The sequence below is a fragment of the Sander lucioperca genome, chromosome 9 (genome assembly GCF_008315115.2).
Source record: "Sander lucioperca isolate FBNREF2018 chromosome 9, SLUC_FBN_1.2, whole genome shotgun sequence".
NCBI classification, from domain to species: Eukaryota; Metazoa; Chordata; class Actinopteri; order Perciformes; family Percidae; genus Sander; species Sander lucioperca.
The window spans coordinates 22,368,053-22,383,057 of record NC_050181.1 but is presented as its reverse complement, the minus strand read 5'-3'; the positions used below and the strand labels follow the sequence as shown (position 1 = coordinate 22,383,057).

At 41.6% G+C, this 15,005-nt stretch overlaps 2 protein-coding genes and 6 non-coding genes across 9 annotated transcripts in view; all 8 read left to right on the top strand.

Moving 5' to 3' along the window:
* The window catches only part of LOC116057744 (kinesin-associated protein 3-like), a 60,130-nt gene that overhangs the window by 21,094 nt on the left and 24,031 nt on the right, over nucleotides 1-15,005 (top strand). The gene's annotated exons all lie outside the window — the stretch shown is intronic.
* Nucleotides 1-15,005, top strand: part of pdca (phosducin a) — a 44,823-nt gene that overhangs the window by 21,043 nt on the left and 8,775 nt on the right. The gene's annotated exons all lie outside the window — the stretch shown is intronic.
* On the top strand, nucleotides 1,599-1,672 carry trnan-guu. Its single transcript has one exon. It is a non-coding gene; the product is annotated as a tRNA-Asn (tRNA).
* Nucleotides 5,293-5,366, top strand: trnan-guu. The gene has a single exon. It is a non-coding gene; the product is annotated as a tRNA-Asn (tRNA).
* trnan-guu lies at nucleotides 7,317-7,390 on the top strand. Its single transcript has one exon. It is a non-coding gene; the product is annotated as a tRNA-Asn (tRNA).
* trnan-guu lies at nucleotides 7,913-7,986 on the top strand. The gene has a single exon. It is a non-coding gene; the product is annotated as a tRNA-Asn (tRNA).
* On the top strand, nucleotides 10,222-10,295 carry trnan-guu. The gene has a single exon. It is a non-coding gene; the product is annotated as a tRNA-Asn (tRNA).
* trnan-guu lies at nucleotides 11,396-11,469 on the top strand. The gene has a single exon. It is a non-coding gene; the product is annotated as a tRNA-Asn (tRNA).

Here is a 15,005-nt window from a genome sequence, read left to right as displayed (position 1 = left end):
CTTGTTCAGCATGGTGGCCCAATGCTTAGATTAGATTCAACTTTATTGTCATTGTGCAGTGTACAAGTACAAAGACAGCGAAATGCAGTTTGCGTCCAACCAGAAGTGCAAAAAATAAGAAAAGTGCAATGCGATATACAAGTATAGACAGGTGGTGCATAGGCAGGACAAGAAATATATTGCAGTGTTATAAGAGCAGAATAAATATGGCTATGTAATAAGAACAATGTATGAACAACATGTACAGATATGTGCAATGTAGTAGCAGTAACATTATACTAGCAGTAAGAATAATATAGATATAGATATATGCAGTGTATTAACAGAATATATAATAAGAAAAACAGAATAAATATGGATATACTGAATGAACCATATAGACAGATATGTACAGTATGTACAGCTATGTGCAGTGTGGTAACATTATAAGAGTAGTAAGAATAAATGTATGTGCAGGATGAATAGTATGAAGAGCAGTAGAATATGGATATGTATAGGTGTAATTATAGTATGCACATCTGTAAATAAATAAATAGAACAGTACTGGTAGGGTAGTGCATATTGTCTGGGGAGGGGGGGGGGGGGGGTGCTTAGTAGGTTAAATTGTCACGGAGATGCAGAGCAAGAGTTCAGTAGGGTGACAGCCGCAGGAAAGAAGCTTCCCCTGAACCTGCTGGTACGGGTGGGGAGAGACCTGAGACGCCTCCCAGACGGGAGTGGGGTGAGGTTGGGGTGAGAACAGTCTTTGATGCAAGCATCGCTTGCCCTGGATGGTCTCGATGGAGGGGAGTGAGGAACTGGTGATACGTTGGGCAGTTTTCACCACCCTCTGCAGTGCTTTGCGGTCATGGGCAGAGCAGCTGTGACACAGTTGGTGAGGATGCTCTCGATGGTGCAGCGGTAGAAGTTCACCAGGATCTGAGGAGACAGGTGGACCTTCTTGAGTCTCCTCAGAAAGAACGGACACTGGTGAGCCTTCTTGATCAGGGTAGAGGTGTTGAGGGTCCAAGAGAGGTCCTCAGAGATGTGAACACCCAGAAACTTGAAGCTGGTGACACGCTCCACCTCAGTCCCGTTGATGAGGATGGGGTTGTCTGTGCCAGCTTTAGACTTCCTGAAGTTCACAATGAGCTCTTGGTCTCTTTTGGTGTTGAGAGCCAGGTTGTTGTCAGTGCACCACGAGGATAGGTGCTGGACCTCCAACCTGTAGGCTGTCTCATTGTTGTTGCTGATGAGAACAATCACCGTAGTGTCGTCTGTGTCGCTGGACTTAACTTTCGATTGAAGGTGAGTTCTGAAGGAGAGGGAACTATCTAGCTAGACACGTAAGTAAAATAGCAACTTCTTGCAATTTTTACTCTTTCGCAATTTTGTCGAAACAAAAATACAAAAGACAACCTTTTTTTTTTTTTTTTTTTTTTTTAAAAATCAGGCATTTTAAGCCGCAACTAACTCAAAAAAAGGCCGCAAAATCTTGGCAGGACTGATTAATACATGTTGGATTTGTTTGAAATTTGCAAAAAACAATGCTAGTGTCAACTGCTGTTTGAAAAAAAAAAAAAAAAAAAAAAAATCGGACACACTGGGAAGTTATCGTAGTCTCTGTGGCGCAATTGGTTAGCGCGTTCGGCTGTTAACCGAAAGGATGGTGGTTCGAGCCCACCCAGGGACGATTACTTTTGCACCTTCAATGGCAATAGGCCACGCCCATTTTGACCAATCAGCGTAACTTGTAGCCGTGGACTCCAGATTGTACCCTCCAAATTTTGTAAAAAACACATATGCTCTGCATGAGATATATACTTTTCATATTTATAGCACTCCGTAATGTCCAGTGTTCGCCAAATATGGTCCAGAGCCTCAGAGTGGCATGATCAACAAGAATTCATTCAATAAATTATTATTTTGTGCCTTAAATCCACCAGCTATTTTCATAGTATGCCAGCATTTATTTGACATTTATTTATTGAAGAGGAATAACCCCTTGAGATGAACCATCTCGTTTTCGAGGGATTCCTCGAGTCCAGATACAGAAATTAACATTGACCTTACAGCGGCAGTCAAACAGAAGAAAAGAAAAAAAACAAAAAACAACAACAATAAAAAAACAACAACAACTTACTTTACGATAATGGTAAGTGCAAAAATATATAGTACATAACTCATACAAACAAAACATTCACTCATACAAGAATCCATGGCTGCCAGGTCGACCAGAGAGACCCATAAATGTAAGTATTCTCGGCTTAAAGAATTGATTTAAAAATTACGACGGTGTTGTTTTGTGCTCTACACAGTCCTGTACATATATAGTTGCAACCATGTTCTTAATTGAAACGTTTTTAAAAATCGCTAGTTTGCTATGCTAACGTTACATTGCTGATTTGCACAACAGTCCCGCATTTCATTTGAATGGACTCCATGCATGTCTACAGTTTTTCTGTACTAGTCCAGTCCTGCTATGTGCTTAGTTCTGGGGGGGGGGAGAGACAACTCTAGTCACGATGTGTTTTATTTTGGGGGGGGGGGGGACGTAACTGTAGCCACTAGCTAGCTAGCTATGTGCTTTGTTGCGGGGAAGGGGAGATGTTATTTTGTCGTTTTCTTTGTACAAGTCCAGTCCTGCTACGTGCTTTGTTCTGTGGGGGGGGGGGGGGACAACTCTAGTAACGATGTGTTTTATTTTGGGGGGGAGACGTTTAGCTGCTAGCTAGCTATGTGCTTTGTTGTGGGGAAGGGGAGACGTAAATATTATTTTGACGTTTTACTGTACATTTACCATCCTGTATCACACAGGGACACCAGAGGAAACCCGGCAGTTGATCCTCTTTCGGACTGAAAAGGAACCAAAGTTTCTAAAATCAAAATATGCTGCAAAGCAACTATGGGAGTGAGTCATACATTCATTATTGTATTGGTACTGTATATTTGTAACTGGTACTGTATTGTAATCATTTGTAAATCATTCCTGTTCATGTACATGTACATTGTTGTTGGTTATGATACAGGACGCTGGTGAAAGAAATGGGTTTGGAGGGAAAAGTGACTGGCAACAGGCAGCAAAGACGTGGGAAAATCTTAAACAAAAATACAAGGCATGTGATGTTCTGTTAAAGAAAAAAAATCTGCATCTTCAATCTCAATACAATATAATGAATGCATGTAGTACGGTTGTAGGCATTATTTTAGTGTGTGTTGTGTGTCCTTCCAGGAACTAAGAAGTCCCAGAACAGGGTCAGGTACATAAAAGCAAATAGAAACATGCCAACTGTAGGAGCCATAAATTGGGTTTGATTAGTCTTTTATGATCTTTCTTCTTTTTTTTTGCACTGTTGTGTATGTGCACGTGCATAGTGACGCCGTTGGTTACTGTGGGTGTCACCGGGGGTGTGGTGTCTGTATTAGTGCGTGTGTGTTCACCTGTGCGGGGGCTGCAGAGTGTTTGGATGGTTGCTGCAGGGTGAGCACGTGGAGAAACTTTCTGTTGATCGTCACCATCGTTGTCTCCTGTTATTGCACTGTCTGAGGTATCTTTGCACGGCTTATGAAATGCATCAATTCAAGTAAGTGCTGTTTATTGCTAAGCTTGTGAAATGGATCAATAAAGACAAGATCAAGTGCAATGGTTCAGCGTGACGCGTCTTCAGTGTAGACCCACATGTCTTAGCCTGCTGCGGCGTTTGGATTAGTTTCTAAATTTATATGCCGCAATATTTTGTCAACAGAAAATTCAATTATGCTGCGGCCCCTTGACTGGTAGTAATTGAATCGCTGCTGTCCATGCACTGGCTCCTTGAATGGGATGATGAGGCAAATCGGAGTTTCCAAACAGGGATACCCACCATCACCCAGGAGGATGTAGCCTGTTGGGGGATACCGTCTTGTGGTATAAAAAACCCTGTTTTTCATTATCCGTGTGTCATGGACAGACCCCGGATACCCCACAAAAATGTCCAGAAACCTGCTATTCGAGTCACATATTGCCTGCATGTTGACTGAGTAAAAGCCTTTATGATTCAAATAGTCCAATCTGTGATGCTGTGGTGGTTTTATACGTATGTTACTGCCATTGATTGCTCCAACCACATTGTGGAATGCAGGGGTTCCTGAAATGTTGACGAATTCCTGACCAACTGCAGGCAGGTCCACTGTTTGAGGGAAGTCGATTGCTCGCCTCAGATTTTCCCATATGTTCTGGGCCACTCTGTGGATGATGCGGTGAACTGTAGCCTTTGGCACATTAAAGACATGGGCCACCACCCGATAAGAGAGTCCATGTGCCAGCCAATAGGTGTATATGAGTACCTCAAGCTCATTACCCCAGCCATGGTCCTGCTCCCTTTGTAAAAGCCTCTGTAAACTGTGCATCGCTTTTCTGGTGAGGCGGAAATCTTGCCTCAGCTCAGTCTCCACATTGAACCACAGGCGCAGTATAGGCATGTTGTGGTTTATGGCACAGTATGTTGTTGGATCACCAGTCTGGAAAAGAAAACCATTTCACACCATTAATGGGCTGAGTTGGAAAAATGTTTGCCCCTTCAAACTACTTTTAAACCATCTTCCCTTTCCCACAACAAAGCACATTGTGACTAGAGTTGTCTCTCCCCCCCAGAACAAAGCACGTAGCAGGACTGGACTTGTACAAAAAAACGAAGAAAGAAAGAAGAATTTAAAGAAAAATAAAAAAAAAAGATCAGTCGATTATTTGCAGCTGAGAACTGGAAGGAGTGGCAGCCAAAGGAGGTATGGGCTTTTGGGGTGACCAAGGAGATGTAACTGCTAGAGCGCAGGTTGCGGGTGGGTGAAGTTATGGTGACCAGCGAGCGTAGGTACAGCGGGGCTTTGCCTAGCAAGGATTTGTAAATGAGTTGGTACCAGTGAGTTAGGCGACGAGTGGGTAACGAGGGCCAGCCAAATAATGCATAGAGGTTGCAGTGGTGGGTGTTATAAGGGGCTCTGGTCACAAAACGTATGGCACAATGGTAGATAACATCTAGTTTTTTCAGGAGAGTGTTTGAGGCAGTTCTGTAAATGACATCACTAAAATTGAGAATTGGTAAAATTGTCCATGACCGGCACGGCAGCCAGATTGTGTAGCAGAAAGGATACAGTGGGATTCGAGGTGGTTGGTAATCTGTTTATTGACCAAGGTTTCGAAGACTTTCGAAGACAATACGTGTTGGATTTGAGGGAAATTTGTAAAAAAAAAAAACAAAAAAAAAAACAATGCTGCTGTCAACTGCTGTATTTAAAAAAAAAAAAAAAAATTGAACACGCTGCAATGTTGGTGTAGTCTCTGTGGCGCAATTGGTTAGCGCGTTCGGCTGTTAACCGAAAGGATGGTGGTTCGAGCCCACCCAGGGACGAGTGGTTTTGGGCAGCATGGTGGCCCAATGGTTACCACTGTGTCCTCACAGCAAGAAGGTTCTGGTTCTGGTCCTTTCTGTGTGGAGTTTGTATATTTTCCCCATGTTTGCATGGGTTTCCTCCGTGTTCTCCGGTTTGGGCTGAACAGGCTGTGGTTGGGGGCCGTCTCATTGTTGTTGCTGATGAGACCAATCACCGTAATGTCGTCTGCAAACTTTACAATGGTGTTAGAGCGATGTACAGGTGTGCAGTTGTAGGTGAAGAGATAGTAAAGGAGAGGGCTCAGCACACATCCCTGTGGTACGCCCAGTGCTTAATTTGTAAAGTGGGAGGTCCTGGAGCGCAGAGTGGGGGTGGATCCGGCGACTCAAAACGGGGGTTGGAGGTAACGGAACAAAAAAAAATGACACTGCCTATTCTCTGACTAAAAAAACCTGAACAACGCTGTGTACATCAGGGCAATGTTTAATTTAATTTTAGAACATGCACTGCATGGGTACGAAATGTAATGTCTCCACATTCTTGATCAGCGGAAACGATTTTTGCTTGTTTGGGTTCCGACTGGCCAGCGTATTTGAACCGTTATCTTAATACGTCCATGATTTGAACAAGTTAAGCAAACTTTGTTGTCTTTTTGACATTTTCCCCCTGAGTGAAACAAGGCTAACAGCAATCTCAACCAGCACAAGTGCATGTGTCACTTGAAGTGTCTCCCCTCCCTCCGTCCCTCTCCCCCCTCTGTCTTACCCCTAAAACGCATCGATAATGCAAACACAAGATTTTTGTGGAACTTCAATGGGGAATAAAGACTAACAATACAGATAACAACATTGAACACTACACAAACAGTAATTTATTTTAGTAATTTAGTAATTTTCATTTTTCATAGTGTCACTCGAGGTGCCGGATCCAATAAAAAAGGTTCCGGATCCAACGTCGGAGGTGCCGGAACATGTTCCGGCGTGTTCCGGCTCAAATTAAGCCCTGGGTATGCCAGTGTTCAGGGTGATTGTTGAGGAGGTGTGATTATCTGTGAATTACATCACTAAAATCGAGAATTGGTAAAATTGTCATTTTCACCAAGGCGAGTTTGGCAGCATGAGTGAAAGAGGCCATGTTGCGGAGTAGGAAACCGATCCTGGACTTAACTTTAGATTGAAGGTGAGTTGTGTGTTGCTGGAAGGAGAGGGAACTATCTAGCCAGACACCTAAGTATTTGTACACCGCCACGTTTTCTAGTTCCAACCCATCGAGTGTGGTAATACTAATCGGGTGGGCAGCGAACGATTGAAAAGCATGAACTTGATTTTGCCAGAGATTAGCAGTAATTGGAGGTTTCGGAAGCAGTGCTGAATGGCGTTGAAGCTCTCCTGAAGGTTTGATAGCACAGTATCCAAAGAGGGGCCGGATGTGTACAGGATTGTGTCGTCTGCGTATAGGTGGATTTGAGAATTCCCAGCAGCAAGAGCCACATGATTGATGTATAGGGAGAAAAGAGTCGGCCCGAGAATCGAACCTTGTGGTACCCCCGTAGACACCTCTATAGGTTCAGACAGCAGGCCCTCAGATTTATCGCGCTGGAGCCTATCAGAAAAATAGTTATTAAACCACACGAGGCAGTTATGAGAGAACCCAAGGTAGTTGAGTCTGTCGATGAGCATACAATGGTTAACAGAGTCAAAGGCCTTGGACAGATCAATGTAGACGGCTGCACAGTAATGCTTTTTGTCAATGGCGACGGTGATGCCGTTTATAACCTTGAGGGTAGCTGTGGTACAGCCATGACCAGCACGGCAGCCAGATTGTGTAGCAGAAAGGATACGGTGGTATTCGAGGTGGTTGGTAATCTGTTTATTGACCAAGGTTTCAAAGACAATACATGTTGGATTTGAGGGGAATTTGTAAAAAAAAAATCAATGAAAAAAAAAAAAGTAGGAGTTGTTGTTGTAGTCTCTGTGGCGCAATTGGTTAGCGCGTTCGGCTGTTAACCGAAAGGATGGTGGTTCGAGCCCACCCAGGGACGAATGGTTTTGGGCAGCATGGTGGCCCAATGGTTAGCACTGTGGCCTCACAGCAGGAAGTTTCTGGTTCTGGTCCTTTCTGTGTGGAGTTTGTATATTCTCCCCATGTTTGCGTGTGTTTCCTCCGTGTGCTCCGGTTTCATGTACTAGGTTCTCCAGTCAGTGCCCTTGAGCAAGGCACTGGCTCAGATCTTTTATTCTCCCTGAAACAAGTATCCGTTTATTTTTAAAGAAGTATTTTTTTTATAATAGCAACTTTTAGCAATTTTTACTGTCTCTCGCAATTTCATTGAAACAAAAATACAAAAGACATTTTTTTTTGTTTTGTTTTTTTTACAAAAGCTGCCGCAAAATCAGGCATTTTAAGCCGCAACTAACTAAAAAAAATGCCGCAAAATCTTGGCGCAACTGATTAATACATGTTGGATTTGTTTGAAATTTGCAAAAAACAACATTGGTGTCAACTGCTGTTTGAAAAAAAAAAAAAAAAAAAAAAAAATCGGACACACTGACAGATTATCGTAGTCTCTGTGGCGCAATTGGTTAGCGCGTTCGGCTGTTAACCGAAAGGATGGTGGTTCGAGCCCACCCAGGGACGAGTGCTTTTGCACCTTCAATGGCAATAGGCCACGCCCATTTTGACCAATCAGTGCAACTTGTAGCCGTGGACTCTAGATTGTACCCTCCAAATTTTGTAAAAATCACATTAGGCTTCTGTGATAATCCCGACAACAATCCACGGAGCGGCGGTGGTGGAAGTTTATTCCCCCCTAAACAAAACGGTAGTGCGGTAGTAGCTGCTAGCTGCCGTCCGGTGAGTGTATTCAGCCTGGCTGTGATAATCATCCCGACAATAATCCACGGAGCGGCAGTGCTGTGGCTATGTCCTCCAGAGGACAGGTCTCACCGGACGGCAGCTACCAGGGACAAGGGTAGGTGAATTTAAACAATGTCTGAATTGAAAACGCATCTTGTTGTTCCTGTTCCTGGCCCTGTTCATGTTGCACAAACATTTTAATTGCATTTTATGTCTGTTAAGAGGCACAAAGGCACTCTAAAACTTGCCCCGACAACTGCCGTTTTAGCTCAGCGGAAGCTCATATACGTAGCTGCAGCTACTCCGTGTTGCCTGCACCGATTCGGGTCAGGTTTGTTTCAATCGAAAGTACACGCATATTTATAGCGATCAAGATTAATGTAAAAATTGGCCGGAATTCTCCTTTAAGCCGCAACAACCATTTAAAAAAACACCCCAAAATCTTGGATGGGCTGATTAATACATGTTGGATTTGAGGGAAATTTGTAAAAAAACAAAAAAAACAATGCTGGTGCTGATGGTGGTTCGAGCCCACCCAGGGACGAGTGGTTTTGGGCAGCATGGTGGCCCAATGGTTACCACTGTGTCCTCACAGCAAGAAGGTTCTGGTTCTGGTCCTTTCTGTGTGGAGTTTGTATATTTTCCCCATGTTTGCATGGGTTTCCTCCGTGTTCTCCGGTTTGGGCTGAACAGGCTGTGGTTGGGGGCCGTCTCATTGTTGTTGCTGATGAGACCAATCACCGTAATGTCGTCTGCAAACTTTACAATGGTGTTAGAGCGATGTACAGGTGTGCAGTCGTAGGTGAAGAGATAGTAAAGGAGAGGGCTCAGCACACATCCCTGTGTTATGCCGGTGTTCAGGGTGATTGTTGAGGAGGTGTGATTATCTGTAAATTACATCACTTAAATCGAGAATTGGTAAAATTGTCATTTTCACCAAGGCGAGTTTGGCAGCATGAGTGAAAGAGGCCATGTTGCGGAGTAGGAAACCGATCCTGGACTTAACTTTAGATTGAAGGTGAGTTATGTGTTGCTGGAAGGAGAGGGAACTATCTAGCCAGACACCTAAGTATTTGTACACCGCCACGTTTTCTAGTTCCAACCCAACGAGTGTGGTAATACTAATCGGGTGGGCAGCGAACGATTGAAAAGCATGAACTTGATTTTGCCAGAGATTAGCAGTAATTGGAGGTTTCGGAAGCAGTGCTGAATGGCGTTGAAGCTCTCCTGAAGGTTTGATAGCACAGTATCCAAAGAGGGGCCGGATGTGTACAGGATTGTGTCGTCTGCGTATAGGTGGATTTGAGAATTCCCAGCAGCAAGAGCCACATGATTGATGTATAGGGAGAAAAGAGTCGGCCCGAGAATCGAACCTTGTGGTACCCCCGTAGACACCTCTATAGGTTCAGACAGCAGGCCCTCAGATTTATCGCGCTGGAGCCTATCAGAAAAATAGTTATTAAACCACACGAGGCAGTTATGAGAGAACCCAAGGTAGTTGAGTCTGTCGATGAGCATACAATGGTTAACAGAGTCAAAGGCCTTGGACAGATCAATGTAGACGGCTGCACAGTAATGCTTTTTGTCAATGGCGACGGTGATGCCGTTTATAACCTTGAGGGTAGCTGTGGTACAGCCATGACCAGCACGGCAGCCAGATTGTGTAGCAGAAAGGATACGGTGGTATTCGAGGTGGTTGGTAATCTGTTTATTGACCAAGGTTTCAAAGACAATACATGTTGGATTTAAGGGGAATTTGTAAAAAAAAAATCAATGAAAAAAAAAAAAGTTAGTTTATAGCGATCAAGATTAATGTAAAAATTGGCCGGAATTCTCCTTTAAGCCGCAACAATCATTTAAAAAAACGCCCCAAAATCTTGGATGGGCTGATTAATACATGTTGGATTTGAGGGAAATTTGTAAAAAAACTAAAAAAACAATGCTGGTGTCAACTGCTGTATTTAAAAAAAAAAAAAAAAAAAAAAAAAAATGTGAACACACTGACAGGTTATTGTAGTCTCTGTGGCGCAATTGGTTAGCGCGTTCGGCTGTTAACCGAAAGGATGGTGGTTCGAGCCCACCCAGGGACGAGTGGTTTTGGGCAGCATGGTGGCCCAATGGTTACCACTGTGTCCTCACAGCAGGAAGGTTCTCAAGCAATCGATTATCTGTTCAAAAAATGTTCTATGCAAAATGTAAAATGTTCTATTCAAGAAAAGATAGAACATAAATATTTGTGTGTGCTGTAAAGTGGTTAGAAAAAATGAAATCCGCCAAAATCGGTATCGGAAGGTCAAACTCAATGAAGAATCGGCCTAGAGAATTGTAATCGGTGCGTCTCTACAAGCCGTTCTTTAATGTCACAACGTTTTGTGCTCTTCTTTTCTTTTTTTAAGTATTGGTTCAGGCACCGGCACCGTTTTAAAAATATGGTTTAAGCGGTATCGGAAAAAACCAAGCAATATTTCTTTTCTAATCCTCATTGTTACAATTCGATTCGATATTGATTTTTAGGCTCAAGATTGCACAATTCACTTATACAGTCTATACAGGGACGAGTGGTTTTGGGCAGCATGGTGGCCCAATGGTTAGCACTGTGGCCTCACAGCAGGAAGGTTCTGGTTCTGGTCCTTTCTGTGTGGAGTTTGTATATTCTCCCCATGTTTGCGTGTGTTTCCTCCGTGTGCTCCGGTTTCATGTACTAGGTTCTCCAGTCAGTGCCCTTGAGCAAGGCACTGGCTCAGATCTTTTATTCTCCCTGAAACAAGTATCCGTTTATTTTTAAAGAAGTTTTTTTTTTATAATAGCAACTTTTAGCAATTTTTACTGTCTCTCGCAATTTCATTGAAACAAAAATACAAAAGACATTTTTTTTTTTTTTGTTTTTTTTACAAAAGCTGCCGCAAAATCAGGCATTTTAAGCTGCAACTAACTAAAGAAAATGCCGCAAAATCTTGGCGCGACTGATTAATACATGTTGGATTTGTTTGAAATTTGCAAAAAACAACATTGGTGTCGACTGCTGTTTGAAAAAGAAAAAAAAAAAAAAAAAAAAATCGGACACACTGACAGATTATCGTGGGCTGATTAATACATGTTGGATTTGAGGGAAATTTGTAAAAAAACAAAAAAAACAATGCTGGTGTCAACTGCTGTATTTAAAATGTGAACACACTGACAGGTTATTGTAGTCTCTGTGGCGCAATTGGTTAGCGCGTTCGGCTGTTAACCGAAAGGATGGTGGTTCGAGCCCACCCAGGGACGAGGTGTTTTGGGCAGCATGGTGGACCAATGGTTACCACTGTGTCCTCACAGCAGGAAGGTTCTCAAGCAATCGATTATCTGTTCAAAAAATGTTCTATGCAAAATGTAAAATGTTCTATTAAAGAAAAGATAGAACATAAATATTTGTGTGTGCTGTAAAGTGGTTAGAAAAATTGAAATCCGCTGAAATCGGTATCAGAAGGTCAAACTCAATGAAGAATCGGCCTAGAGAATTGTAATCGGTGCGTCTCTACAAGCCGTTCTTTAATGTCACAACGTTTTGTGCTCTTCTTTTCTTTTTTTAAGTATTGATTCAGGCACCGGCACCGTTTTAAAAATATGGTTTAAGCGGTATCGGAAAAAACCAAGCAATATTTCTTTTCTAATCCTCGTTGTTACAATTCGATTCGATATTGATTTTTAGGCTCAAGATTCGATTCAAAATCGATTTTCGATTCACAAACGATTCTCGATTAAAAAAAACGATTCACAGTATGTGAATGTAGTTACTTTTCCCAGGAGACATACAATTTAAAAAAATAATAAAAATATGAATCAATTTTTTGAATTCTATGAATCGATTTTGAATCGGTAGAGCTTGAATCGCGATACGAATGTGAATCAATTTTTTTGCACACCCCTACTCATTGTATATTAATGCCTCTGTCTACATTAATTAGAGATAAAAACTCAGAATGGCTCTTTCAGTTTTAATTAGGTTTCTGCACTGTAACTGCCAGCAGAGATGTTTTTAAGGTATTTTACTTTTCATTCCCAGGACATGTTGTAGTGTGCACCAGCAACTACCAGGTGGCATCTGTGAGGCATTTGTCAGCTGAGAGGTACCCATGTTAACATCACTACAATCCCACTTGTTCATTGATACAGTGATGATACAGGTGCTATTTCTGGGTATAATAAAGTATACATTTTTTATTGTACAGTAAATTAATTGCATTGACTATAACACTTGTTGTATTACGGCTGTAACCTCTGTTACAAATGATATTGTTAATGCTTTAGATAACAAAAAGTCTTGTGCTGCTCTATTCATTGACTTATCTAAAGCATTCGACTTCGTTGACCATCATCTTCTTCTGCAAAGATTGCAAAGCATAGGTTTTAGTAGCACTGTGCTAAATTGGTTTTCTAATTACCTGAGTGGTAGAACTCAGTGTGTGGCATTAGATAACTGTACCTCATCCTTGCTAGAAGTAAAAATGGGTATCCCTCAAGGATCAGTTTTGGGTCCTCTTTTATTTTCTATTTATATAAATAATTTAGGTGTGGATCTGAATCAAACAAAGGCTCATTTTTATGCAGATGATACTATTTTGTATACCTCTGCTACATCATTGAAGGAAGCAAGTCATCATTTACAGTCTGCCTTTAGAGTTTGCCTTTAGTAAAAAAAAAAAAAAGACAGCACTGTGTAGATGCTTCCTACTGAAAACAAGTGATGCCTGGAGGAACACATTTCGGTGTGCTTCTATGCAGGTTGTGCAAACAGTCCAGTGGAAGTTAACAGAGCTTCCAGTCCCTGAAGAGAAGCACCTATCTTCTAATCTCTGGTAGGATTAACGTTGGTATTAAATGCTAAAAAAACAAAATCAATGGTTTTTACACGTTCACATTCTCTTATAGATTTCACTATTTCAACACAAAGTGGTACTCCAATAGAGAGAGTAACTTCCTACAAATACCTAGGTATTTGGTTGGATGATAAATTGTCTTTTGGGGTCCATAGTGACAGCCTTTTAAAAAAACTCAGACCCAAGTTAGGTTTTTATTTTAGATTAAAGAAGTGCTTTCCTTATTCAGCAAGGAAAAGGTTGGTGCAGAGTACATTCTTATCAGTGTTGGACAGTGTTTGGAATAACGCCGTTTAAAAGAACGGCGTTAGGTAACAACGTTATTTTTTCAGTAACGGGGTAATCTAACTAATTACTTTTCCCGTCGTTACAACGCCGTTAACGTTACTGGACATTAAATGCGGTGCGTTACTATGCATTGATTGAATAAACTGTGTAATCCAAACGCACCCCTGGCTCACAGCTAGTGAGGAGGTGGGTTAATAACGAGGTAAGCGATTATGATTGGCTAAGTCAGAGTCATGTTTCATGGTAGCCAATCAGAGCCAGTGTTTTTACACACATGCCAGCACACGCGCCACACACACACACACACACACACACACACACACAACAGCTAAACAGAGATTCGATGAAGCAGCAGAGATAGCGAGTCAGGAGCAATCCGATAAAAAGTTGGCATTTTCAAGGTGGAGATATAAGCACTACTTCAAATTCATTGTGGTCAAAGGCAAGAACGTGCATGTAATGTGTATATTATGTCCAGGAACGAAGACTTTGTCGACATCTGTTGTAAGCAACTCTAATTTAATGAAGCATCTCACAACGACACACGCATCTACAAAGCTAGTGGCCAAAAACAGCGATACCTCCACCACAGAGGATAGCTCGCCGTCCACTAGCAAAGAAGGACTCGGAGCAAAGTCCTCCAAGCAGCAAAGCTAGATCTTTCTGCCTCACAACAAAAAAACTGCTCAAAAAAAATCCAAATTCTTTGACATATAGCAACTTTTTTTTTAACAGTAACGCAAATAGTTACTTTCCCTGGTAACGAGTTACTTTTATCATAGAGTAATTCAGTTACTAACTCAGTTACTTTTTGGAACAAGTAGTGAGTAACTATAACTAATTACTTTTTTAAAGTAACGTTCCCAACACTGGTGTTGGATTATGGTGATCTAATTTATATGCACTCTACTTAGTTGTTTTTTTTTAACTAGATGTACTATACCACTCAACCTTGTGTTTCATTACAGGTGCAGCAGCCAGGACTCACCACTGCATTCTCCCTCTGGAGGAAATTCCATTTATTGATTTTCACTGCTAAAGCAATAATGGGTAAATTACCCCTCTACATTTCAAATGTGCTTACTTACCATAATAGTGCTTACAGGACATGGTCGTCAAAAAAAAAACCTATTAATTATTCCATCAACAAGAACAGAACTTGGTAAAACAGCTTTCTCATCATATGCACCAAATGTCTGGAATGAACTCCAAAACACCTTAAATCTAGAATCACTTCCACCTTTCAATACTTTTAAAAACCTTTTAAGGTCAACTCTGACTGAACAGTGTGATTGCTTTTAACTAGGTGCCATTTAAGTTGTATGTCTGTATTAGCTTAAGTATAGTGTATGTATAGAGATGTGTGGTGTAGTATGTAACCTTTGTCCTGTCTTTTATGTATTTTGAAACTTTTTGCCGCCGGTCTTGGCCAGGACTCCCTGGGAGAAGAGTTATTGTAACTCAATGGGACTTTTCCTGGTTAAATAAAGGTTGAATGATAGTAAAAGCTCATTAGTAATAATACATGTTATTGTGTCTCCAGGAATCATTTGGATTATGTGGAAAAAAAACTGCAGGATTTTAAGTGGCCAACCACATAATATTCCTGCAATGACTTTGAGAGCCTGCCCCTGTATGTTGCAAGTTTATCAAGAT